The sequence below is a fragment of the Danio rerio genome, chromosome 8 (assembly GCF_052040795.2).
Source record: "Danio rerio strain M-AB ecotype USA chromosome 8, GRCz13ab, whole genome shotgun sequence".
Taxonomy (NCBI): domain Eukaryota; kingdom Metazoa; phylum Chordata; class Actinopteri; order Cypriniformes; family Danionidae; genus Danio; species Danio rerio.
Window position 1 is genome coordinate 23,802,501 of NC_141028.1, and position 27,645 is coordinate 23,830,145.

Sequence of the window (27,645 nt, forward strand, 5' to 3'; positions counted from 1 at the left end):
ATCGCTTTTATGCTTTTGAAGAATTGTGCAAATTTCCCCTGTTTAATAAATCTGTCCATGAAATTCTAGATTTACACATTCGAATATCATTTAAATGATGTGTGGTTCGGCAGTGCGAGTGGTATTAAGATTCAGCGGGAGAGGTTATGACTGTCAGTCAAGCCTGTGAAGTCCTGAGAGAAGACAGTCCTGACTCAGCTCAGCTCTTTCTGCTCCCCTGCTGCAAAATAGCGCTCTGACCTGCCAATCACACTCAATCTGCCCTCGGAGACGAGAATATCAATGACTCAGGGCTTTCAAACATCACATCTTTCATGTACAGAGAAGCCGAGTTGCCATGTAAGAAAAACTGTGGCCCTGGTTTACTCAAAAGTTATCAAAACATGAAAATTGATAGCAAGGTCAATAACGTGGAGTCGTTTAGATGAATAAATCAAAAGTAGAACTGAACATCTAATCAAATCACGATATGGACATGAACGTGAACTTCTTCTCCATAGATGCTCTGATACATCGTAGGTTACTTCACAAGCATTTAGCCATTTTATTTGTCTTTTTTCCAACAAAACAAATGTGCACAATAAAATGCAAGTGTGTTGTTGGGTACATTACTTTAAAAAGGTAATTAATTACTAATTACATAATACAGTACTTAAATTACTTTGTAATTACTAATTTAATTACTCAAATGAATTCAATTACTTAATGCTAATTAACCCCCCCCCCCAAAAAAAAAAACAAAAAAAAAAAAAACTCAGCACATACACTTGACAATAGAACTTAGTCTTTTAATTCTTTAAATTAAGTCAAACATGGGCTTTAGCTTTTTTTTAAATGTCATATTTAAGAAAAGTTAAACAATATATTTATCAAAACACAAAAATTTCAAAGCAATGACACCATTCATACTTGCTATGCTATTGTCATTGTTTCTTAATGTGACTGTCACGGTTTTAGGTATGTGCGCACTTCTAGAATTGTCTTTGTTGTCGTCACATGCTTATGTTTTGCCTACTCCACGTGTGTTTGCTGTAGCGTGTCAGGGCTGTTGTGGTTACGTGGTGTACATCTACGCTGATCAGCCGCCCAGTTGTGGCTAATTACCAAGGCTACATCTCAAGCGCGTAGAATTGGCATGGACAGAGGGGACATGTCCCCACCAATATCCACCATGTACTGAAATTTCCCCACCAATAATTTAATCGTCTTCAAAAAACAATTATGCTCTGTCAACCCTTAGTAACCTAGATGTGCTCAAAGGATTAAATACATAAACATATATAACATAGACAATGGGGATAAAACCGTTAAATTGCATTACATAACTCTCTGAATTTCTGTACATTTATACTTCCTCGAAGCCAGATTACAGTAAAAACATGTCATTTTACTTTTGCAGCATAGAACGAGCTTTATTAAATGTTATTTGTATTATTAAGTGTTTAAATGTTTTTAAAAGCATAAAACAGAATTTGTACTGTTCAATACATGCACTCTAGGGATGTACGTCCCCACCAATATCAAGAGCAAATCTACACCCTTGCTATATCCGAGCAGCAGTCCTTTGTTACATTGTCAGTTTGTTAGTGTTGTTCATGTTACTCTGTGCCTTGTCAGAAATCTCGGTGATCGGTCTCTGGATTTCTGGACTGTTTGCCTGGTTTTCGGCTGAACTGTGGAGGCTTTTGGCTCACGTTTTTCCACATCTTGTGAACTCATTTTCACAGTTTTTTGGGCTCTTTTTGCTGTATTATCTTTTAACCACCGGTCAAAAAAGAAATGCACTTGCATCTTGAATTCATCTCATTATTATTATTATTATTATTATTATTATTATTATTATTACTACTACTACTATCATTATTATTGTTATTATTTATGTGAGCATGAATGTGACCTAATTAAGTTAAACTATTTGTAATTATTCAGCAATATATTTTTGTATATGTAAATTTATGTACATGTTATATAGGGAAAGTACATTATAAGTGATCATAATAAAATTACCTACATGTAAACTAATTCCATAGTGGATAAGTCATTTAAATACAGAAAATATTTACTTTATAACTACACTGATCCTTGCAACAACCCATCAAAATAAGTTATTTTTAACCTAAAGAAACTGTGACCGATATATCTTACTATTGAAGCAGAATGCACTTTACAATTACTTTATAAAATAAAATAAGTCAAACTTTACAATAAGGTTTATTAGAAAATGCATTAACATGAACTACGTATGAACAATACTTGTACATCATTTAAATATTTAATAATAATTCAACATTTACTAATGCATTATTAACATCCAAATTCATGCTTGTTAACATTAGTTAATGCACCGTGAGTTATGATGAACCAACAATGACCAACTGTATTTTCATTAACCAATTTTAATTTAATTACAAATAAAAAAAAGTATAGATAAAATATGTATTTATATTTATTTATGTATTTAACTGTTTTTTAACTAATACATTTTATCTACCTTTACTAGCTTATATTACTTGTTGTATTTTAATTTCTGAGAAAATACTCACCATTTACTCAATTGCACAATTTAGCAATCTTTGAAAATCCGAGCCAGAGACACTTAAAGAGCGGGAGGAGGAGTGACATTGACTCAGAGAACACTGAGTCACAAGAAGTTGTTCACAAATTATCGCTTGAATATGCACAATCTGCTCTCAAAATCCTCCAGTAGCTCAGAATTATCACTTCACGCAGTTTGATGTGCATTTTTTGTTTTATGAGAGTCCTTATTGTAAAGCCTGTCAGATTTTCCTTTTGGAGGACTCTAAAAGAGATCTTAAACTGATTAGTTAAGTTCAAATCTGTCGGCGTGTCATAATGTGCTCTTATATCTTCTGAGTCATTTAGCCGTTGTGATATATTTGGCTTTGCTTAATCTTGTCTGTATTTGAATTGCACGGTATGAACATTCCCTTTGGCTAAACGACAACTCAAAAACCTCTTTTCCCCTTAGGATTAGGTCTGTTGAGATAATTACTTTGCACAATGTCTGAAAATAACCTTGATAATTTTGGTGGATACATAAATTGCCCGCAGTCTTAATGATTCTGCATTGATGCAAAACCAAAAGAATGGTATATGCAAAATGCAGTTAAACAGGCCTGTATTATACATATATGTGTGTAATGTTTGATTGCAAACAAAGTACCCTTATTATAATCTTTCCTTATTAAGTGATATAAAAGGGTTAGTTTACTCAAAAATAAAAGTTCTGGTAATAATTACCACATGTTTTTCTAATTCTCTTCATTATCTTTAAAACACAAATTAAGATATTTTAGGTAAAATCTGAAAGCTTGTTCATAGACATCACAGTCAAGAAGACTTAACATTTCATGTAATTTCAGTGATTCAACTGTAATCATACAAAGCTCCAAGAGCACTATTGTACACCAAAAACACTGTAAAAAAATAATTAGTTCTTAAATTTCATGGATTTTAAAACTTTTGTGGATTAAAAATGCTATTGGATGTTTTTATCATAGTGTGACCAATTGGATTCATCTCCCAGTGGTTGTTCAATTATGAAGGTATGAAGTCTGTTTTGATTCTGCAGGTTTTCATGTTGTACTTGAGACAAAAGGGACTTCACTATTGTTGTCAAAACATACTTTACATGTATCAATGGTAAAATGGAGATATTGATTGCAAACTCATAGAAGTGACATTTATGGACAGTTGCTTCTATAGTGACAATAAACCAGGCATGTCCAAACTCAGTTCGGGAGGGACAGTGTCTTGCATATTTTAGTTCCGACCCTAATTAAAACACACCTGAACCAGCTAATCAAGCTGCTTCTAGGTATAACACAAACTTCCATGGAGGTGTATTGATCGAAGTTGGAGCAAAACTATGCAGGACACTGGTCCTCCAGGACAGAGTTTGGACATTCTTGCAGTAAACAAAGTTAAACATAGTGACAGTTTCACATGTGAGGATCAGTCTACCAACAATATACTGTGATATAAATCCCAATTATTTCTAGGACAATACCAAGGGCTCTGTTCTCACCTGGTATTAAGTTGCTTTTTTATTGATCTGATGGATCGACCTGAAGTGGACAAAGGAGACACATACTGTTCACACCTGGTATTTAAATGTTATTCTTTTGTCCACTTTCAAACACTTCTTTATGAGAGAGATTTTTTAGGTGGGTGGTGGTTTGCCTTTTTGTGTTCTTTTAATCTAATATTGCAAATTTAACATTGCATATAGCAAAAAATTTTATAAATTACAAATCATATTAAAATTACCAGATCAATTTGCTTTATTATTGCTTTATTTCTGATCAATTTCTATAGCCTCTTTTTATCTCTATCTTTTTATATCTATTACAGTTTAACGTGTGTATATATGTTCATGTAACAAATATTTTAGTGCAAAGAAAATAATTACATTAGGTGTCTTTGGATAAAAACATTATGCAAAGGATCAGGAATTGATTAAGTGAAAGACCAATCATACAACACATGCAACAACATAATTGTAATGTGAGGGAGCTGACAACACAGTCGCTGGTTTATCATGAGAATGGTCAGGCAAGCAATGGTCAAAACAGGGGCAAACAGATGCATGCAGGGAATCCACAGTCATGGTCAAATAACACCTGAACGGTCAGTACAGGCGGCAAGCAATGTAAACAAACAGAACAATGTAAGAGTCAAGGCAAGGCAAGGCAAGGCAAAGGAAATATGTCGTAATGTTCAAAGTACAGTTAAACAAGACTCAGCCAAGAGGTGTGTGTGCGCCCTGTATTTAAAGTCCATGTAATGTCCATGTAGGCTTGGACTATATACACTATAAAATACTACACAGATGAAATAAAACATTCACAAATATTTATCTAATGAAAAACATTACAGTAGTTAACAAGGGCTGCATGAGATCTGCTGTTTGAAGAGTATGAAGCAGTCTTTTTTTTTTATCTAACTTGCAGTTTACTGTGACTGGCAAGAAAACATTTTATTAATAGTTTTATTTTTACTTAAAAGCTAAGATCATCAGCAACAAAGTTTAAAGCTTAAGTAGTGTGTCCCTCTGTTTTATGAATGAGCTCAGCAGTGAAGAGTAGGCTGTGTTTAGCAGCTGTTCAACCACATATGTATTCACACTAGAGCAATCCAGTCAAACACGATTTCAACTACCTCTGAAAGCGGTTGAAAGTGGACAAGATCAAAATGTTTCACACCCCATTCACACCTGTCCACTTGTGATCGAATCAATGAAAACGCGTCTTAATACCAGGTACAAACAGGAACAAAAAAAGCAATAATCATGCCAAGCCTATGTAGGATTACCCACAATGAAGCAACAGGAAATATTCCTCTTAAAGGTCCCGCAAAGTGCTTCGAAATATGTATTTTTAATCGATGTTTGACGTAATCTCAACTGAAACACGGAGAGAGGGTGGGATATAGTGTAGCTCCTCCTCTTAAAAAAATAAAAATAAATAAATAAATAAATAAAAACAGCCAGTGGCAGGTTTTTTACGATCGCTCTGCCAGTGAGAGTAGTTGAGCTCAAGTGCATCAAATGAAAAGCAAATGAGAAGCGCCTTGAAGTGTGCAGGTCATGTCAAATACAAGAGAGCATTTGATTTGTCATGATGTGATGTGAAACTGTAGTTTCTGACATAGTCCCTTTTAAGCTTTAAGGCAAGTCATTTCACTTGGCGGCCATCTTACAAACGCCTCTTGGGAAGTATGCTTACACATTTGTGGGGATTTGAGTAGTTGCTGTCGTGTGATGTGGGTTTGACAGGATAGACTGTACCTCACATTCGTTTCATACAGATTACAAAGGCAAAACGCTTTTGTTTTCAAGTGCACTTTGGTTCATTTAAAAGCACAGATTTCAAGCTTTATGTGGATATATTTCTAATGTCTGTGAAGCAACTATTCACTGAGATTCCAGTGTGTTTGTTAACCACAAAACTGTTGTTAAAGCACACCTCTGGTCCATGCTTTTCCACCGGAGAAACGATCCATGATTGGCTCCTGTACTAGTAGGCGGGACTTCATTCACCATATTCCCTGTTACACTTTTTTTTTTTTTAAACCATTTAAAACTATACGAGTGACATGTCTTGTGAATTCTATTGACCATTTTGAGTGATGTAAACGAAAACAATGGTCCCAACATATTTCCTGTTGTACATTTTTAATTTCTATAGCTCCAGAGAATCTAAAAAGAGCCACATATAGATAAATAATGTTACGAAAGCTGTTTTACCATAAAGTTGTGATTGAATCGCCTCTTGTTACAGTTAAAAAATAGTTTGATAACACATAGGAAATGTTCATGAACCAATAACATCACCACATTGAAACGGTCTACAGTCTTTGTTTCAGGTGACATGAAAAAAAACGTTGATCCCGTTTTGGAGCACACTAGCTTACAGATATCCTAAAAACAAATAATACTGACACCGACATCTAAAAAAAATAATAATAATACTTTCATGAGACCTTTTAAGATGCACTAAGAAATATATGAAAAATACTTTTGACCATGGTGTCATACAGAGTTCCAAAACACTTGAAGCCAATCAGCCATAAGGGGCGTGTCTAGTAATGATAAGGGTGATCTCAAAAAGGGGCAGTGTCCAATTGGGGAATGGGCATGTTTGTTTTGGTGCTTAGAAATATCAACATTTTTTGCAAAAATTGCTTCATGCTCATTTAAAATGGTTTGACCACATTTAACTGTGAACTGAGCATGACTTTTAACGTAAAGAAACTACCATCACCTCTAGACGGGAACACCTATGAAACTTATGTTCCCACTGAGACTGCAAATAGGTTTCTAACTTTTAATCTTCAATTATTGCCTGAGTCGTCGACTGGCTAAAACATCCGTCATGTTTATCTGACCCAAAATGGTAATTCTACAAATGGCTGGACATCATTCACACAACAGCCAGCAGCTTTCACAGATCTGCATTCTGATGCATTGCATTTCCAGATTTCAGTCTCCAAAATTGCTTTGTAATGACACAAACAGGAAGCAGATGTGCAAGGCTTCCTCTCATTGCTGCCAAACACCATCGAAGCTGGAACAAGAAGAGGTTCGTTTGGTTAAATGTGCAGTTTTCTCCTCTCAGCTGCAAATTAAATTTATTATAACAGTGTTTATGCTTTTCAAATGTGCCGTTTCAAAATAAATGGAGGGAAATGTCAGGGCTTTTACATTCCCACAGAATTGAACAAAAGATGGTGAAAGCGTTTCAGCAGTGACACATATTTATTGAGTTAATAGCTGTATCTCTATGATGACATGTGACCCACACATCACCCGCTGATGACAATGTAACAATCGCACAATTTTAGTGTCACAGCATCCTCACAATTACCCAGGCAAAAGATAGAGCACAAACAGAAGCTCTCAAAAACTTTTTCTCATTAGAAACGGCTAATAAAAGTAATATGGACTATACTGACAGTCCAATGGAGTAAAGAAAATGTTTTAATAGAGCATAAATGTGACTTTTTTTTCTCCACTTTTTCATATACATTTATGTCACTTAAATTACATGCTTACAATTTCAAAAGGAAGGTAAGGTTAAACAAAATCAAAGGCTTTTGAATCTTCTAACAGGAAGGTTCCAGTCACGGTTACTTACGGACCCATCACAGCTATATGGCATTTCATATGTGCAAGTCCTGAAGTTCATACGTTCATTTAAAGCATGCACAATTCCCTGCAGTCTTTCTCAGTACATATATAGCATTTGTGTATTACTGTTGTGTATTTGTATTACTACAATGTAGGTAAATTGATACAATAAAAATAAATGGTAAATAAATTCAAACATTCAAATTAGAGCTGCACACATTAATTATTAAATATTGGGATATTTATTCAAACCTCAAACCCCTATACAGTCATACTATATATATATAGTTTTGAGATTACGGCAGTTTTCTAAAAAAAAAAAAAATGTAAGGGTGGTGGGAGATGAGTCTAAAATACGGGAGACTCCCAGGAAAAAAACAAGAGAGTTGGTATCTTTGACAAAACAAGCTGGAAATGGGCTGGACTACACCTCACAAGTTGGGAATGCGGGAATGTTCACTTCTTTCCTTTCCTTCGTTTACTTTGAAACCTTTCCCACAGGCCCCTCTATTCAATCACCCTCTCTTCATTTAACTCACACAGAATGGTCATTTCAAAGTATGAATGTTTAACATCAATCCAAGTGACTTTATCATGTTTGATATTATTTGAGATGTCTCAGTGCGACTGGTGCAATGGTCTCATTCCCTCAGAAATGGACAATCAAAATAATAGATAACTTCAGGTATCTTTTCAACCACTGCTAAGGGTGTGCCTTTACCTAGGGGGCCTTTATTCAAATTACCACGTGTACCCTATAGGCAGAAACTCTTCAGATCTCACATGCAAATGACAAACACCCCTTTTTAAATGAGAAACTTGGTTTGACTACTAAAGGGAAAGTTTAAAATGTTTGGGGCGATTCTGTAACCAGATTAGCCTGTAGTGTGGAGCTCTCATGCTCCATACTATGTATATTTTAAAGTTAGCTATGCAACTTTTGATCTTGGATTTATCTTTGAGAATATGATGATTTTTATTGATTTTTTTATTAACTGACTGAATGAATTGGCATAATACACATTTTTCTGACTAATAAATGTTTTGAATTTTTCAAACAGATTTTGTGTTATTATCTCTAGTAGATTACGTTAAGTCCATAACACCACAAGCTCCAATACACTGTAAATGCGAATAGTATTCCTTACTATCAAAATTCTAGTGTGTTTACTTAATTTTAAGCTAATTGTTGAGTTTACTAGAAATGCATTAGTGTTGCTGATATAGTAAGGTATAAAGTTCCCATAACTAATGTAATTTGAGTAAAATTGCTTATAAGGGCTAAGCCATGCTGTTACGCATGCGTACTGGGTGGTGATTTCCCATCCCCCATCCCGAGTCACAACCAACCGCCACCCAGCACCGCCATTGAAGGACAGGATTTCATATTGAGAAGATGTACTGCTGTAAATCAAGGTAAACTTTTCGTTTTAATTACTACTTTGATTTTATTTGTATAGTATCAGTAATCTGTTTATTTCCTGCACTTTGTGAAATTGTTTGCTGTTTTGTGAACTAATTAATAGCCCATGATGTTGTGACTAAACGTTTTGACCACTGCACGTTATTTGCAATACTGTCTACTTTACTAGATAAGCTATTTTTAGCTGCTTAGTCCTTTTTAATAACTATTAATAATTTGTAAAGTTAGTAGTAATTTGTAAAGTGGGCGTTATGCTCTAAAAGAGCGGGCCGCGCCATTTTAAATGATGCACTGAGAGAGCAAGAGCGCGCGCAATGATCCGTTCAAATAGATGTAAAGTTAACACATAGCTGTAGGTCTACATTTTTAAAAAAGAAAACGAAACCTATTTATCCGCATTACAAATACAGTAACGTTAGTTATCGCTGAACTTTAGTGGCGCTTTTTGTGACGAAAATATGCGTGTTTTTTTTTTTTAAGATTTACTTTTATGAGATCACCTGCAGGAAGCAGGTGAGGAAATCAGCTGTGATTCGGTCCGGCGTCAGCGAGCGGCTCATGACCAGACCAGTCGTTTTTTTCTCCATGATCGCCGGGGCAGCAGCAGTTTTAACCCGCCGAGGCTTTTAGAACATTATAAAGCAGTTTCAGCTCAAAATGGACCCGTGAGTGTCGTAGGTAATTTAGGATTTCGATGCGATTACGATTCGTGTCACTGTATGAGGCAGATACATATTTACACATGATGCTAAAGTGTGCTTATGCTAACAATCCCTATGAAACTTAAAGTTAAACTTATGAAAATGCGAGAGATATTTAATTAACTCATTTATTTGTTTTATATGCTATTTGTCTTTTCTCTATGCCGTTTTGAAGGTTTATTCCAGTGTTGCCGTTACGTTATTGAGTGTTTTGTATTGCTGTTATGACAAATAAATCTGACCAGACGCGACTGAATATGTGTGATGGATAACGTTAATGATGAAGTGGTATAACTCGTACAACCAAGCACAGAAACATCCCTTTGTTTGCTCAATATCACACAAAGGCATCAACAAGCCTTTGTTATAAGCAAACTTTCTGTAAAGAAACAGGCTTTGCCAAACCTGTTAGTTTGCATTTTTAAAGAAGGTTTCACTAATTTTTAACAATTTAGGGCAAATAAATTTGAACAATTACAAGGTTGTTTAAAATGTAGCACACCATTAGAGTATTGTGAGTGGCATATTTGGTTTGTAATATCATTATACCCTTTATTTATTTTTTATTTCAGACTACCAGTTTGTGAACTGATATGCAGTGGAAATGTAAGTTTTGCACTTACACATCAAAGAAAACTTTTTGAACAATACCGCACAAGCCATAGAACATATTCATGAATTGTTCTATTAACGTTACCTTGTCTCCATACTGAGTGTCAGGGTAATTTTAAATCGTTTAATGCATTAAAAGTACATTTAACAAAATTCTCAGCAAAGAACTGCATGATCAAGAATAGTCCGAATATTTTGTCCATTTGAATAATCATCTGAGGACTAGTTAGAAATAGGGTTGTTGTGTTGTGATACCATTAATTTATGTTACAATACTATACCAGCTGAAGTATGGTGATACCAAGTAGTATTGCAATACTGTAATTCATAACTTAAATCCATGAAATAAAGAAAAATGTCAGAAATAATATATTGTATATGTTATTATAGGCCTACTTGAATTTAAATAATTCCCTTATTGTTGAAAAAAGTATTTGCACATCTCTTCACCTAAAATGTATTCATTCCAGCAAAAAAAAAAAAAACATTAAAATAAAGATACATAAAGAAAAGAGCATTTTTCCAACAAACCTAGGCTATATGAAGTGGTCAAAAATTGTTTCCTGTTGCTATTTTGGGTTTTTCATCTATCATACTTTTTTCACACTTATTATCGGATAAGAATCCAAAGTAATTCAAAATTTCACTTTATGAGTCATTCTTTTTAATAGATTGTCACGGTTGTTGTAGCTATTATATCATATTGACAGGAACAGAAATAAACGAATTCCGATTCAAAATGAACCATCACAAAATATGCAATAGGCTACTATAAAAGGCGCAAATTCTACAGTTTTACAACCTTAGAAGGCTCCATAGACTATTAAAATACAATGATCTATTGTTGCTGAATCGTGTAAGTATTTTAGTGACTTTTTCACATGCAGCATTATGTATTGTAGGCAGACTGTTAATGACAATACTATCGTTTACAAACTACAGTGGCACCGCCAGTATCTTGGAGCCATAGTATCACGATACTACCATAGTACCGGTAAACCGTGCAACCCTAGTCAGAAAGTTCAGTGTCCTTTTAAAGACATCAATTGAGACAAATATTTATTCCACTTTTAATGCGCATAAAAGTAAGGCACACCAGCAACAATGCCATGATTATATTTAATCGGGGGTTGTGTTTATTACTGTTTGATGACAAGTATAGCTCATGCTTTTGATGACAGGCGCCGGGAGTATTTGGCAGCTTTTATTATTCAAGAACATTTAACTATGTCATGTTAAAGTGTAACATCTGTTGCTAAATGGCATTGCATTGTATCATTGCATGTGTTTCTGATTTCTGTTTTTTGTTTTAGAATTTCGCTTAGCCATGTCAATAACACTTTACGTTTTTGTGCACAACAGTGACATCCAGAAGGAAGTCATAGAGGAAACACCAGCTGATGCAAGTGCTGCAGAAGGTTTGTTTTCTTTTCAAAACTTTGTGTGATTTTGTGAATTTGTGTTTTTGAATGTTATTAATGACTAATAATGTTTTGATTGGATCTTTGCAGAATTCAATCGAATATCAGGAAGAAATGTGAGATCCAAGTTCTACGCTGCATTGGACACACACTGCTCGTTTGATTGAAATAATAAAAAAAAAAACAGGAGAAAATTGCAGAAGAAAACTAGAAGAAATTTTCAACATGTTAATTCAAAGGTATTTTTGTGACATCATCTTTGAATCATAATTTGCATTTGATTGCAATAAATTGCATTTGATGTTTTCATTGGGCTATAATGCATGTCTACCTGTCTTTACTTTTTCAAGGTCATCTGGCAGCAGTTCTCCGGGGTCTTTCAGTCTTTTAGAGGGATGAGTCTAAAGAAATTTTCAGGATGTGTTTTGTAAGTAGTATTATTGTTTCTGCTTTATTAAACTGGAAATGAAGCAGTCATTCCAGTTTACTTCACTTATTAATAAAAATTTTCAATTTTATAAAAATAAAACAAATGCATTTAATGTAAGTATTTGAAAGTAAGAGGGATGTTATATTATGGCCTTTGGAGCAAGAGCATTGCTATGTTGCAAATACAGCAGCTTGTGCCGTCACAGGGTCAGTTAGCTTCATAGTCCAGTGAAGTAATGAATGCATTTCTTTAATTTTTAAACACACTTGTTTTGAAAAGGAGGAAGATTAGCTTGAAAAAAAAATCTTAATAAGTGTAATACCTATGTAATATGTTGAGAGAAATATAATTTCAGTTGAAAGAACCTGCTGGATTAAGATGTAAATAGATAGTGTTAAAAGCCACAAAGTCAAAGATGCTCCGTATTATAACCAACCCTGTGAAGTCACCTGCTGTGGGATTGTAGATGGCTGCACCCTTGTTCTAAAAGCCATACTAAAACATCAATTTTCTTATTAAAAATAGTTATTAATACATTTTTAAAAAGTGTGCTAAATAATGCAAACTTGACTCACTGCTTTAATCTAGCAAAACCAAATGCATTCATGAATCGGTTCCCAATTTATTAAGTTTTCCCTACAAAATATTTATATTGATTATGTAGCACCAATTGGTCTCTCACACATTTGCATTTAATTTCTTGAAAATGTTTTAAAAGTACTTTTACTGCAGTTTGTTTTATTACATTACAGTGTTTCTTTAATTAAAAAAATTTATTGTTCCTTTAGAATAGTATCATGTTCAAGATACTGGAATTTAGTACCAATCTCTGCTGCAATTTTAAGCAGCAAATTTCCTGCTAACATTTTAAGCACTTTTGAGCACATGTTTAAACAGCACTGTTTTGCCATTCTGTTCACATGCTTAACAGAAATGACACTCAACAATGCTCAAATGTTAGCAGGAAATGGATGTTTTTAAAATTACTATATGGATTGGTAATAAATTCCACTATCATGACAAGCCTAGTAGAAGCAGTACAGGCAAATCCATCGTGTTGGTCTACATTGAAGAAGGAGCACCATAGCAAGGCCTTCTTATAAGAAGCATTTGAATGTAAAATGTACTATAAACACAAATAGTCATGCTAATAAGCAACTAGTTAATAGGGTAATTGGTTCCTACTAAAGTGTTACTAAATTAAGCACAATGAATTGTATTTTTTTTCACCTCTGCTTTTGGTCTCCTGGCCACTACAGGCTTTATTAGTGCCATTTAGAATATCAAACTTTACTTATTTTTCTTTCTCTATTCATAGGATGTAATTGTACAGTCGGACTTCAGTGCAGAAGATGTTGGCCTGCTGACTGTCGTGTGTGAAGATGTCTAAAGAACCTCATTATGGATGCAATGTGGGCCTTTATACTGGAAGGAAAAGTGGTTATGGACTTTGCCACATGCAGTATGTCTCTTTTTTTGCTTTGATTTACACACTGAATTCGGACTACCCAAAGACTTTGAGCAATGCATTTGAATTTGTTCAACGTGTGTTGCTTTTGCTGGGAGGGAAGCGTAATGTGTTTTATTCGGCGAGTGCCTATATACTGCTGTGCTTTATGTTCAAAGGTTCAGGTATAATGGCATGTTTAATTACAAAGTGTTTCTTTTTAACATGTTGCTGTTTGCAGTGTTACATTTAGGACTGCAGCATTTTGGTGTTTAAAACACTTTTTTTTTTTTTTTTTTTTACCAAAAAAGTGTATTGTGATTTATAGGGTTGTCAAAAGTATTGAGTTTGGTACCAATCGGTACTGAAATAAATAAAAAAAAGTCCATCCATTTACCACTAACATTGCAAGAACTGATTGGCCATTGTGTTCACATGCTCAGTAGATATGACTGATAGGCTTTGAAGGTCATTATTTTTACCACACTTCACCACTGTTCACCAGGTGCAAAGATACAAAGACACTGGATAACTTCAAAGCACTGTCGATCAGTCGATTCATCACCAGATAGCTTATATGTTAGCTTCTAAACAAATCAGCTATCGACATGGCTTTGAAACACTTCAGTGTCTGTGTAACTTTGTTTGGACTCAGTGAAAAATGGTAAACCTATGACAGTCACAGCCAATCACAGTCATTTCTGTTGAGCATGTGAACACAGTGGCCAATCAATGGTGTTTAAGAACGAGCTCAGTAGCACTCAAATGCTGGTGGAAAATTGATATTTTTAATATTTCAGTATTGATTGATACCAAACTCAATACTTTTGACCACACTAATGTGATATTTTCTGTAGGAAAATCTAAACTACACAGTCTAACAAATTAGCTTTAAAGCTAATGTTCCTGTTCCTCTGTGAGTGTCTATATGCTGCCATGTTTAAGGTGCTGGTGCAATGGCATGTTTAATTACACTAATTCAAGTATCTTTTTTCCAAGTGTCAAGTATTTAAAGTTTTTTTTGATAGATTTTCAAACCTTTTCGAAATCTTGTGTTTAAGGGTTGAACATGTTTATTATATTTTTTGTCTGTATTGCTGTTTACAGTATATTACAGCACTTTACAACAGGTTTTTACAAAACTGTATTGTGTACAAGTGTATTGTGATACTAAAATATCACAAGTGTATTATGAAATTCTGCTAATTTTGTCAAATAAAATGTTTACATTTAAGACCTGTATAATGTCATTACTTGTAAGTTGAACTACATATTTTATGTTCAGTTTAATTGAAGAAAATGTGGAAACCGATTGCACGTAGTTTCTTTAGTTGACATTACTTAAAATGGTGGATTAAAACAATGTTGAGACTACTAGCATTCAAGATGTTAACTGAACATGGTAGAACAGTATTAGTTAAATAGAGTTATTAAAGTAATCTTACTATAAAACCCTAAGTAAGATTACTAAATAATGACAAGTATGTTAACTAGAATTTTCTATTAAACTTACTTAATTTTTAACAGTTAGTTTACTTTATAAGTTTTAGTTTTCTTACTTCAAGGCAATAATTAAACTTAACTTAAGATTTCCTTGTAAGTTTATATTGCAAAAATAAGGCAATCGGTTTCCAAACTTTTTTTAAGTAAACTGAACATGTTAGAATTTACAGTGTACATGTTAGTAATGGATTATAACACAATAGATGGAGAAGCATGGCATGTTATATGATGTTCTTAGAGCTCAGACTAACACATTGGCATTAATTCAAGTATATTAAGAAGGTAAAAGGCCAATAATGGGTTTTCTATTTAGAACAAGAAAGTATTGTTGTGATCAATCTAAATGTGGGAAGGCCTTCATCTCTAAACTTAGAATACTATTTAAATCATATGGTGATTATTCAAAGTTACTAATAGTTTAAGTAAATTGGTCTGCTTGATTCTATAGTGATGATCATGGTATGATTAAATAGCTATGTTTTGATTTAGTAGATAGCAGATGGGGGGACCACACAACAAAATAATCTGAGTAAATAGGGTTCTGCCTTTTTAGAATTATGTGTTTGATCAGGGTTGGGACTGAATTCTGCAGGAAGGTAGCTCTCCAGGAACAGGGTTGGTGACCCCTGATCTAAATTAATATTAAAAGAATATCAATGTTCTAATATTGGAGTCAGATAAAACGTGTAAATATATTCATATTCTAAACCACCTCATACTAAAGTTGGAATCAGATAAGTATGAGTTAAATTTAAAGTAAATCAACATTGTGCAAGGCAAGGCAAGTTTATTTATATAGCACATTTTATACACAGTGGCAATTCAAAGAACCTTTATCCACCAGTAGACACCATCATTGGACTAACTGGCTGGACCTTAAACGCTGAACGCAGTTGACCAATCACAACAGACTGTGTCATCGAACCAATCAGCGCAGATTAGCATCGCGGCCTCATGAACAAATTAATCTCTATACAAAGGGGAGTCGTTGGGATAATATGATAAAAATAAATGCATACTATAAGACAGTGAAAGTGTTTTTTGTCTTTCCATGCATATCAGAATGTTGTTAGAGACCCCCAAAACCATAATATTACCCTTTTTAATGCATAATAGGGGCTCTTTAACATGTACTAAAACCACAATGTCTTACGATCTCCAAGAATGTTGTAATTTTTTTTTTTTCAAAATAGTTCTGAATTACATAAACACCTTAGAGGGCATTAGTTTGCTTTGTGCGCAGGCACTTTTTTGTGTTTCTAAAGGCTGCAGACTGAGAGTGGGAGCTGAATGTGAACCAGCCCAAAGGGCAGCAGAGAGAACCGCGGCGCTCCAGAGAGACCTAGAAAAGCCATAATGGAGGACAAATTGAGCATGTAAGTAGCAGTGAGCTCTGTGGTCAACTAAGGATCAGAGCAGCCGACTCTTAAACCCTGTGCTCTCAGTATATCTGCTCAGAATCTGTGCTCTTTGGCTCTCTGATAAACTATTCAGCTGACTTGTGGTTTCGGTTTGCCATGTTGCGAAATTGTAAAGGGAGATCCGTGTTTTTTTACCAGGTGTTTGGAACAAACTGCACCCATTAGTTTGGACACAGATAACTTATGATGAAGGGCAAGGGGCTGAAAACTACAACCTGCTATCTGAACACACACTTCAACTGTATAACACGATACAATTATTCCAGTTTCCTAGCAACAAGTGCCTCGCAATAATCAACATACAGTACAATAGTCTTCACCTGGTTTGGCATTTGGACTGTTTATGGGATATTGCATAAGCCTCAGCATGAGTCTCATTAAGTGTAAGTCAATAACAGTTTGAGAAGGGAAAGCTGAACAGTTTGACATCTGTGTGTTTATACCTGCTTTGAAACACTGTAGATTCCCCTGCAGGAGACTCAGCAGGTCGGATGGAGGCAAGGCGGCTTTCGTTCGCTCTGCTTAAAGATTATATGCTCAATGTTTGTGCCCAGGAGAAACAGGCTTGGCCTCATGGAGGGATGAAGCCAAAATAGATTAGAAATGGTTAATAAGCACACACATAAAAAAGACAGTTACACAAAGAGGGGAAATAAGGGTTGCAAAAAAGAAGAATTTGATGTGCCGTCTTCAAAAACAGAAGAATAGCATGTTGGTTTGTTTTCAAAGCCTTTTCCACTTTAATTTGTGCTACTGTCAGGATCAAACTAACAAGGCTGGACTTACCATCGAAGGTATGGTGAAAAGTGTCAAAATAAAGGGCTGAGTTGTGGAAACCTCACTTGGACATGTTGAGAAACTTTTAAACAGGATCGGTGTCAAAAAAATCTAAGTTTTGAGGTGCACTAAACTGAAACTGCGGCCACTGGGCAAACAAAGCACAGAGAACATCTTTTTGCAGATGTCTTACTTGCGTTAAGCTGAGAGTTTTGACCTGGCAAGTAGTCTCTACAATGCCTGACATGAATACTCAGTTCTAAACAGTAGGTCTATGATGTTTGATATCAAAATAAAAGCTGCATGGTTTAATATTTAAAGCCTATTAAATAAAAAAAAAAAGTAAAATTTATAATTTGTATTGCAATTTTACTCTTGCTATATGAAATAATAATAATAACAATAATAATAATAATTATTATTATTATTATTATTACTACTACTACTACTACTACACTATGTATTTGTGTATTTGTGCCCTGGATGCCTATATAGAACACATTTTTATGACTAAATACAATTACAAATAGTTTCTTCAAAGAGATCAGCTTTCTGTTTTTAAATGTGACCTCTTTTGCATGCTTCAGATAAAACAAATAAAAACCCCAAAAGATATTCTCACTTAAAACAGCCAAATGCTTTGTAAGTGTGCGTCAGAAATATTCATGAGTGCAATTAAAAGGCTCTGTAAGGGGGAAAAATATAACACAAGTACAAATTGAGAGTATTTTTAAACCGTGCAAATCCTCTGCATAATTGCAGCGATAGATGAATTTAACCATAGCCTTGTGAATCCAGGGCAGAACTTGGATGCTGGATCCTAGATAGCTGAGAATGTTTTAGAATTGGAGCCTGTTAGGTAACAAAAATATGGGTCTGACGTGTTAGTAAACTCATCTGGAAGCCAGCAGTGATAATCTTCCAGGGTGCATTGCTCTCTCATGAAGGTAATATAGTTTGCAAACTCTCAGCAGGTTTAGTTCAAGCGGATTTTGAGCAAAAATACATTGTTTTGAGGTGAAAAGAGTAAATGTTTCTATTTTTTTATATTATATGTTTTGATAATAAGTTATATTATACAATGATAAAACTTATAATCATCATTTGACAACCACCACACAATACTTTGTCTTCACAATGATGACAGTGCATCGAACTAGTTATTTAGCTTAAAGTTAAATTTAAAGGCTTAACTAGGTTATGAGGTTACCTAGGCAATTTAAGTTAATTAGGCAAGTCATTAAACAACAGTCACTTGTTCTGTCCAATCAGGGGATAAATATTATTAATAACATTGATCTTAAAGTAAACATGAAATCAAAATGAACAACATTGATTTTGTTAGCTGATAATTTTGTACTCTTGTTACTCTTGTAATCTTTATTTAAAATCTGAAAATGTACTTCCTGCCTGTTTTCAGTTAAATTTCTTAGATTTTGTCTGTCTGGGGTATTAAGGTGTGGTTACTTTACTACATCCAATCAGCTTACAGTAGAAAAAACAAACCATGCTCGCTGTGTTCTCATTTAATTTTCCGTTTCTCCAGTTTCGGGGTAAGACATTACAAGTGACGCATGCTACATAATAATATTACTTTTCTAAGTAACGAGTAAAGTAAAGCAGGTCACAAGCAAGTGCGACACGGCGCGCACATGACAGTTAAAAGTATCGCACACCGGACGCGCACATTTGGATGGTATTTAACTTGAAACTAATCAGATACCGCTCTGTGACACAGCAGAAATATGAATGGTGTCCTGAGTCGTGGCTGGGTGCCGCGGTTTGGACCTTGATAAAAACCTATGTTCCTAATTCTGAAATGCATGGTGCTGCGTGACACTACGCGTTGCGTCGCCGAGCGGCGCTTCTGGTGTGTGACCCCTTTAACGCATTACTTTTAAAAATTAAGTAATAACATTTCAATCATATTTTTAAAAATGTAACACTAGTTAATTTTTAGATTAATAAATACATTTAAAGAAAAATGTTTGTTGAATTCAAATTAGTGCGATCACAAAGACTCACACTAAATGAGAAAATGAGATGGCAAAAACAAAGATGGCAGAGCCTTACATTTCTGTAATGTGAGTATTCTCTTTATTTCGAACACATGGAAGAAAAGAGGATAGTCTCGATGGACAGTGATTTTACTGTATTAATAAGACAAAAATACAGCAAAGTAGCAAACACATTGCATTCAACTTTTGTTAATCTGTATATACGGCATATCAGGAAGTTCTCAAAAGATAACCTTATTCTAACTTTTTTTTATTAGTTTATTTTTAAAGGTAAATGAAGGTGTAAGTTACACGGTGTGTCTGTAAATGCATACCTCCTCTATTTAAATAAAGAAAAATACTCTGCAAGTTCTGAAACAGATCCATTCTCAGGCACGTATGAAAAAGTAACTCAAAAGTAATGTAATGCATTACTTTCGCTAAAAAGAAACTAAGTAAATCAACTACACTGTAAAAACATTACATGATCAATTAGGCCTGACAGCTTATGTTTTTAAGGTCATTGTAACTTACAAAACTAAGTTAATCATGTTCTAACTTAATTTCAAATGTTAGGCAAGCAGTTATAAGACAATGGACTCATAAGGTTAATTTGATTCAGCTTAAAATTAAGGCAACCAGGATTTTTTTATAGTGTAATTACTTTTTTTGAGGAGTAGCACAATATTTAATGCACTATAATCAAAAGTAACTTTCCCCAACTCTGTCACACTACAAAACACAGGGGTAGCAGCTTCCAGTTCATTGGAATGTTGTAAAAACATTAAAAACTACAAAACTAGACAGACTTTATGCAAAAGAACAAATATTATAGGAAATAGTGTGAAAAGTGCACATTCAGTACATCATTTAACACCTCACATAAAACGGTCCAACATTTTTGGTTTAATAAAATTGTTAAATAATTGACCCTTCAAATGTGTATGTGTATATATATATATATATATATATATATATATATATATATATATATATACATATATATGGCTGATTCCAGCGGTATGTATGTGACATTTGCAGTAAAAATTCAAAACATAAATTCGCAGAGAAAGTATACATTAACCTTATATTGAACCATCTGTTTATATTTTCCAAAACAACTAACCACAAAGTTATGGGATCAAAAAAATTCAATCTGTGAACATTTTTATACTTTAAATGAGGAAAATAAACAAGCGTTATGGATGTGACTAAAAAAGTCTGAGTTTACAGTATACAACATATTTCGTAGAAATTCTGTGAAATAAACTGCACAACCCAAAATAAATAATGCTCAACAAAAGGATAAGAGTTGGCTCTTTATAGAACAAAACTGATTGATTTTATTTATTTTTTTGACATGTTTGCATTTTTGAGGGAAAAGCTTTGTTTTGGATGTGACACTTTTTCGTTATGGATGTGACAGATGTGAAATTGTCATTTGTTTGACTTTGGTAAATCAAATATAATAGTTTCAAAACATTGACAGCAACATTTTTAAGTATTTTTAAAGTACTGTAAAACACTTGCCTGCGCAAAAAATGTAGAAACGGTTTCGCTATTTTGGTGAAAACATTTTTCTTTTCATGGCAAGGTTGACATTTTCATGGAATTGCTCATATATATATATATATATATATATATATATATATATATATATATATATATATATATATATATATATATATATATATATATATATATATATATTGTAGTAAATTATGAAATATGATACAATTTTAATACTATATTCATTCATGTTGTTAGAAATGTTGTTCATAATGTTGCCATGTTGGATAGTAAATTATGAAAAGTGTTCTAAATTTTGTTTTTATTATAAATACATTAATTACTATTTTATTACTATTGTGATATTCTTTTTACTTCTACTACGGCTACTATTGTTATTATTGTTGTTGTTGTTGTTTTTGTTGTTGTTGTTGTTGTTGTTATTATTATTATTATTATTATTACCCAATTTAAATTCACTTCAAGAAACCTACCAGCAAAAATACCTGAAAAACTTTGCATGTGCAAATGCACTTAAGAAAAAAAAGCAAAGGGTGCTATCACTAAATGTTGGCAAAAACTGATATTCCCAACAGACACACTACACCAAACAATAAATACCAGAGGCCTGAGACTTCTGCACAGTGCTATAGATTTGTTATAAAACTCTCAGCAGGTTCCGTTGAAGAAGAGTTCGAGTCAAGCACACTGTTTTTGTGATGGCAAAAAAAATTGAGAGATAAAAGAACATGGAGCAGGGAGGGTATTTACATTCTTCATTTTCTCTCTACAGACGGCGAGATTATTGCCTGCCATTATGACTGCGTTCCAACTGGGAGCAATTTATTTAGATTAAACTTCGCTGTTGTTTCCTTAATGCATTTCAGAAAATATTAAATTGTGTGAGGAAGAGCATGAGCACAAATAGAAGATAGAAAGAGAGAGAGAGAAACCGAGCCGGAATAAGAAAAAAGGTGTGGAACGACGAAGATGGAAAAGAATTATTAGCGTAAATTTGTTTTATGGACTCACAGAGAAATGAAACAATTGTGTGATGATTTCGTCAGTTCAAGATGGAGAGCTTCTACATGCTCTTCTTTCCCTGCACGAAAATCATAATGATCTCAATTACACGGTCATCCGTCAACACAAACTGCTTCATTTCCCTGCCGGTGTCGCGGTCTCTGATGAAAATGTCAACAACCCCTGTGTAGATTTGAAGAAAACCTTCGCTTTGAAATGGAGGAGCAACAAACATGGAGATGATGGAGCTGCTCGACTGCAGTTGTTTCCGATGTGAATTATCGTTCATAAGCGAGAGTCCATTACTCTGCTCACTCCTCTGCACGTCACCAGGAGTCCTGTTGCTTAAAGCATTCGGTTTAATGAAACTCATAAAACAGACTTCGTAATGGGAATTACAACATATGTATCATAGCGATAGATTTCTGAACGGTCAGACTGATCTCATTAGTATTTGTGTGTAAAGATTACATATAGTTTTGCATTTTTTTCAATAAAATATATATAATGTGGCTTTACTGCAATTGGCAACATCTAAATCTGACTAAATAGGCATAGGTATATCTACTGTAAACAGCACATTTCATACTTAATGGCAATTCAAATTCCTTTACATAAACAAGAACAGTAAAGGTAAAATAAAATAATAAATACAATATGCAAAATAAATAAAAATATTTAAGAATTAAAATGTTTAAAAGACTAAAATTTGATAAAAATTGTGTTAAAACAAAAGTTAATGAATTAAAATAAACAAACACTCAAATATTAAACGCTACATTTCTATTTTGATTCTAACAATCTAGATATTTATTATGATATAGACATGCTGTATGGTTATTATAAACTTAACCACATCCTAAACACAAACCACTTAACAAATTAATAAAAAAAAAACTTTGCAGTAGTCTCCCTTCAGTAATATTTAAATTGAAAAATTATAACCATCACTATTGGAAACACATCTACAATTCCTTTTTATTGTAACTTGTACAGCAAAACGAATAAGTTAACAATAAAAGGAAGTTTTGACCAATGCATGTGTGCGCTGCTGCATAATTAGCATAATTAGGCAAGTCATTGTATAATGTTTTTATAATGTTTTTTTTTTCTGTATACAATGGAAAAATTTTAAGCTTAAGAAGGATAATTAAACTGACTTTAAAATGTTTTTCTGCTTTCATTCAAGCCGAAATAAAAAAATATGAAAAAATGTTTGGGAAATACTTAAATTTTACTTTACCAACATTTAAGACTGTTTAACTTCCACTTTCTGTAAGGAGGGCTAATAATTGTGACTTCAACTGTCACAATTATTAGCCCTCCTTACAGAAAGTGGAAGTTAAACAGTCTTAAATGTTGGGAGGTGTCCTGCACACATACTCAGTTAAGGCCTTGGCTCTGTCAAGGGGGATATTATTTTACTATATCTCAGTGTGACCTCATTAAAACACATTGGCCAGATCACCTCATGCCAGCTTCTCCTACGCCTGAGGCTGAGCTTATGCCACTGTGCCTGCGACTCACTGACAGGAAAGACTCTCAAATTCACATCATTCAGATATGTCAGCATGACAGTTAAATGAATTAATAACTGATTATGTGTTTCATTCAAACAACTAATTACCAGTTGTTTAGTGCATTTACCACACTGATAAAGTACATTTAAATCGGGAGGCTGCTGTTTGTGTGAACAGAGATATTCTCTCACTTCTGGGCATTTAAAGTTTAAAAAGAGATCTATCATTTTATAAACAAATAAATAAATAAAACAAATAAATGAACAAACGAACAAACAAACAAATGAACGAATGAATAAATGAGAAAGGTGATAAAAAATGTACACAAATACTTTTTCATACAAACATGTTAGTTGCTGGACAGGTTGTACAATCTGGTGTACAACAATCTGGTTGTACAGTCTGGTACTGGTGCATTCAAGTCAATTTTAATAGACCATATTTATAGAGTGAATGCACATGAAACCCACTAAAGTCTTTATGAGTGGGAAACATTAATTGACAGTCACATGAATTAATAAAAACAAGATAAATAATAAACATATTTTTATTATTACTTTATTTATTTTTTTATTTATTTTAAAAGCATTTTTTAATAAAAATAATTTAAACGGAAAATGTGAATAAATACTTGAATGAATGAGTAAAAGAAAGAATGAAAGAAAAACAAACAACACTTACAAAAATAAAAATAAACGCATATAAAAAAGCATATAAACATAAAAATAAACAATAAGTAAATAAAACAATGAATGAATGAAAAAACAATTACAGAAATATAAAATATAAATAAACAAATTATAGAATAAATGTAAAATATAAATAAAACAATGATTGAATAAAAAACAACAACTACAGAAACATAAAATATAAATAAACAATAAACTAATAAATCAATGAATTTAAACATACGTAAACAAATAAAACAAATAAAAAACAACAATTGTGTAAATATAAAATATAAATAAACCATTAATAACACAATAAATTTAAAATATAAATAAACAAATATAACAACAAATGAATGAATGAATGAATGAATGAATGAAACAAATTTACACAAGCAAATAAATAACTTTATCTTTTTTCAAAATAAATAAAAAAGAACTCATAACAACTCTGGCTCTAGGCATGTAATACTTGTGGGGAATTTAGTTTCCAAGGCAACAGAGCATTCCAGGAGAGCTGAAGGGAGGGGTTTATGAGTTGAAATATATATTTTTATGAGATTATATAAATGAAAGGTGGATGAAGAACAGGGGTGTCAGGCTGATTATGTAAAATCGAGCAGGGAGGGTGGTGGGTCATGCTTTCGGAAACATCTGAATTCCCTGGCTGCAATGCTGTGAGCATGTTTGTCTGCGTCAGGAAGTACTTCTCTCGATTTATGAATGTTATATCAGAGCTGAAGCATTATTTCAGTATTAAAACACAGCAGCAATATTACAGATGGAGCAAGCATTTCAGGTGCCAGTGTGTCTTAACTAACTGTATGTCTGTTTTCTGGACTAAAGATGTATCTCACTCTTTTACAGGAACTCTTGTTCAAGGATACAAGAATTCATTGCACTTTAAAATTTAGATGTCATGCTGATGTGTATAAAAATAACTATATAAAGAAAGGATTGATTGAAATTATGTTACTGGATTTGGATGATTTATTGATGATCATGCATTATCAAAACCATTATTTGTCCTATTCATATTGGAGGGAAAAGCAAAAACAAACAACTCTGATTGTATGTTTGTATATGGAGAGAAAATGACCATAGCTCATGATTCTTTAAATGTATTCAGTCTATAATTGAGTCACAATTCACGCTATCAACGACTGATGTATTGCCCATCTTCTATTTATATATTAACTGTTTAGAGCTTTTAGTATGATCTTATTCTATATCACTAGTCCTACCTAATCCCTAAAGCCATCTACTACCTTAATATCTATTAATAAGCAGCTAATTAGTAGATTATTGAGCTAATAGTCTAAGTCTGTGGTTCAAACTTTTTTCACCAAGTACCACCTCAAAAAAAATTGTCTCTCCAAGTACCACCATAATGAACAGTATTGAAATAAAGTAGCGTAGTTGGCCAAATTAAGCAGCTACAGCACTGCACAGTTCAAAAACGAGGCAGAGTCTTATTCATATTCATATTTATGCAATTTTTGATCAATTTTGAAATAAATATTGCATGTACATATGGCATATTTGTAAATCTTTTTGAAATCTAAACATTAACTTGTTCTTCTCAGAGGATGTCAAGCTGACAAAACATTGCTGCACTCTGATAAAAGTTTTATTTATAGAGAAAATTAAAAAGCAGTGCAGTGTTTGATTCAGATAATTAGTATATTTGATTGAGATAATTAGTAAAAGGAAATAATATTCCATACAAAAATGAAGCTGATCAGTTGGTTCTTGTCATGTGACTCTTGGTGCAGCATTCTGAAAAGTTAAGATGTTTTCAACTGTGAACGCCTGGAATAGGCAAGCCGTCGTGCTGCAGTTCTTACTCATTTTTCTAGCCTGTGGGTTAAATTTTGACACTCAAGTGACTGAGAAGTAACAAATGAATATGATAATTTTTCAAAATAAAAGATTTTCCAAAATAAATGATTGTTCAGATAATAAATAAAACGGAAATAATTAATGATTTTTTTTTTGTGTGTGTGGCTCTATACCAATTGATCTTTTACCAATTGATAGCCGCCTTGTGGCCCGAGGGTTGGGGACCACTGCTCTAGTGCGTATCCGCTTTGCAAGCATCATGCACCTCTTTCTCTAGTTCTGCACCAATTGGATTGATTTTAGCAGCTGATGACATGATGCACTAAAGTAAAACATTTTAAGCACATTGCTTTATTCATAGGCTTTAGAGAACAGCCAATGCTGACCACATTGGTGTTATCGTACACATCAAATGATTAAAATTGTTTTCATTTTTTTCCATTACTCTGTGATTCCTCCGCATACCACTACAAATAAGCCTGTGTACCACAGTTTGAGAACTACTGGTCTAAGTTAATGGGTTGTCAATGGTGTGAACTGTGGTTGAAATTAAAGTGTTACTGTTTATTCAGATATGCGCTGTAAAAATGGCAGGAAATAAAATGTTATAAAAAACAAAAATATTAAACAAAAATAAAAATAAGAAATAATATTTAAAAAAATATATTTTTTGCTTGGGCTTAGTCAAGGTGAAATTACATAAAAGCAGTAAATTCATACAGCATAAATGTTACAACCAAGGGCTGTTTTTAAATTCAGTAAACACTCAGAATGGCTAATTTTGACAAGGCTTTAGAACAAAATCTAGAGACCATTATGAACTTGATAATAGTCATATCATATTTGGGCCAAAAGTGCTATGTTTTATTTTTTTTAGGATTCAAGAAAAAGAGAAGAAAAAAAAAGAACATAAAAAGTGGAACTGGTTACTAAAAATAATTAGTTGAAGGCAAATGAAAATATTTTAACAGTGTGAGATCCAGATGTCAACACTTTTTGTAGAGAGTATACCCTTTTTAAAAGCTTGAAACTATATAATGTCTTGTTTGGTCCAATAAAATATGGTTTAAAAAAAATTGATTAACGGCCAATACTTTTTTCTATTATATGGATTCTTTTTTTAGAAGGAAAGTATTTTGTTTATTAAACATTGAGAGAAAAATTATATTTCAAAATATCATTACAATTTTAAATGTCATAAATCGTTATAATCTAATATTTAATCTATATCTAATAAATAATTTTTTTTTTTAAACATTAGCAGTGGACAATTAGAAGAACAATCATGTTGCCGTTGCTCATTTTATCCCCTGGCTAACCAAAAACTGGAAAAATTTGTAATTCGTACTCCACAGAAAAAGAATTACTCTTACTGATTTGTCTTCAGCAGCTAATGGTAATGACAAGTATACTGGACCCAGGTAAGGAAGCCCCAAACATTTCAGGTCACAGCGCTAGCAATACTGGAAACACCAAGATAGTTATCTGAACAGGTTTTATTTCGATTTCTCGAAGCAAAGAGTCCCTAACCCTCCCACAGTGTATTATCTGCGCCAAAGTTCTTGCTGAAAGCATGAGGCCGTCCAAACTAATAAGACTAATAAGCAGACGACCACCAGGGGTACCCAATACAAATGGCCAACTGATGTTTTGCTTTTATATTAGGCTATTATTTGTGAATAAAAATATCTAGACATAGT

General features: G+C 33.3%; 2 long non-coding RNA genes across 11 annotated transcripts in view; one reads left to right on the plus strand and one right to left on the minus strand.

Moving 5' to 3' along the window:
• Positions 1-27,645, minus strand: part of LOC141375626 (uncharacterized) — a 460,251-nt gene that overhangs the window by 369,508 nt on the left and 63,098 nt on the right. For 2 of the 9 annotated variants that reach the window (XR_015497876.1, XR_015497878.1), the window contains one exon: positions 6,175-7,088. The exons of the other annotated variants lie outside the window; for them this stretch is intronic. This is a non-coding gene — a long non-coding RNA (uncharacterized LOC141375626). Of the gene's footprint in view, positions 1-6,174; positions 7,089-27,645 lie in introns of those variants that run through there. 9 annotated transcript variants of the gene reach the window in all.
• On the plus strand, positions 9,019-13,982 carry LOC147842633 (uncharacterized). Of its 2 annotated transcripts, XR_015497869.1 has the most exons (6): positions 9,019-9,067; positions 10,348-10,381; positions 11,750-11,805; positions 11,899-12,047; positions 12,159-12,235; positions 13,557-13,982. It is a non-coding gene; the product is annotated as an uncharacterized LOC147842633 (long non-coding RNA). The 2 variants fall into 2 exon arrangements; XR_015497868.1 differs by lacking the exons at positions 9,019-9,067; positions 10,348-10,381 and having other exon boundaries at positions 10,399-11,805.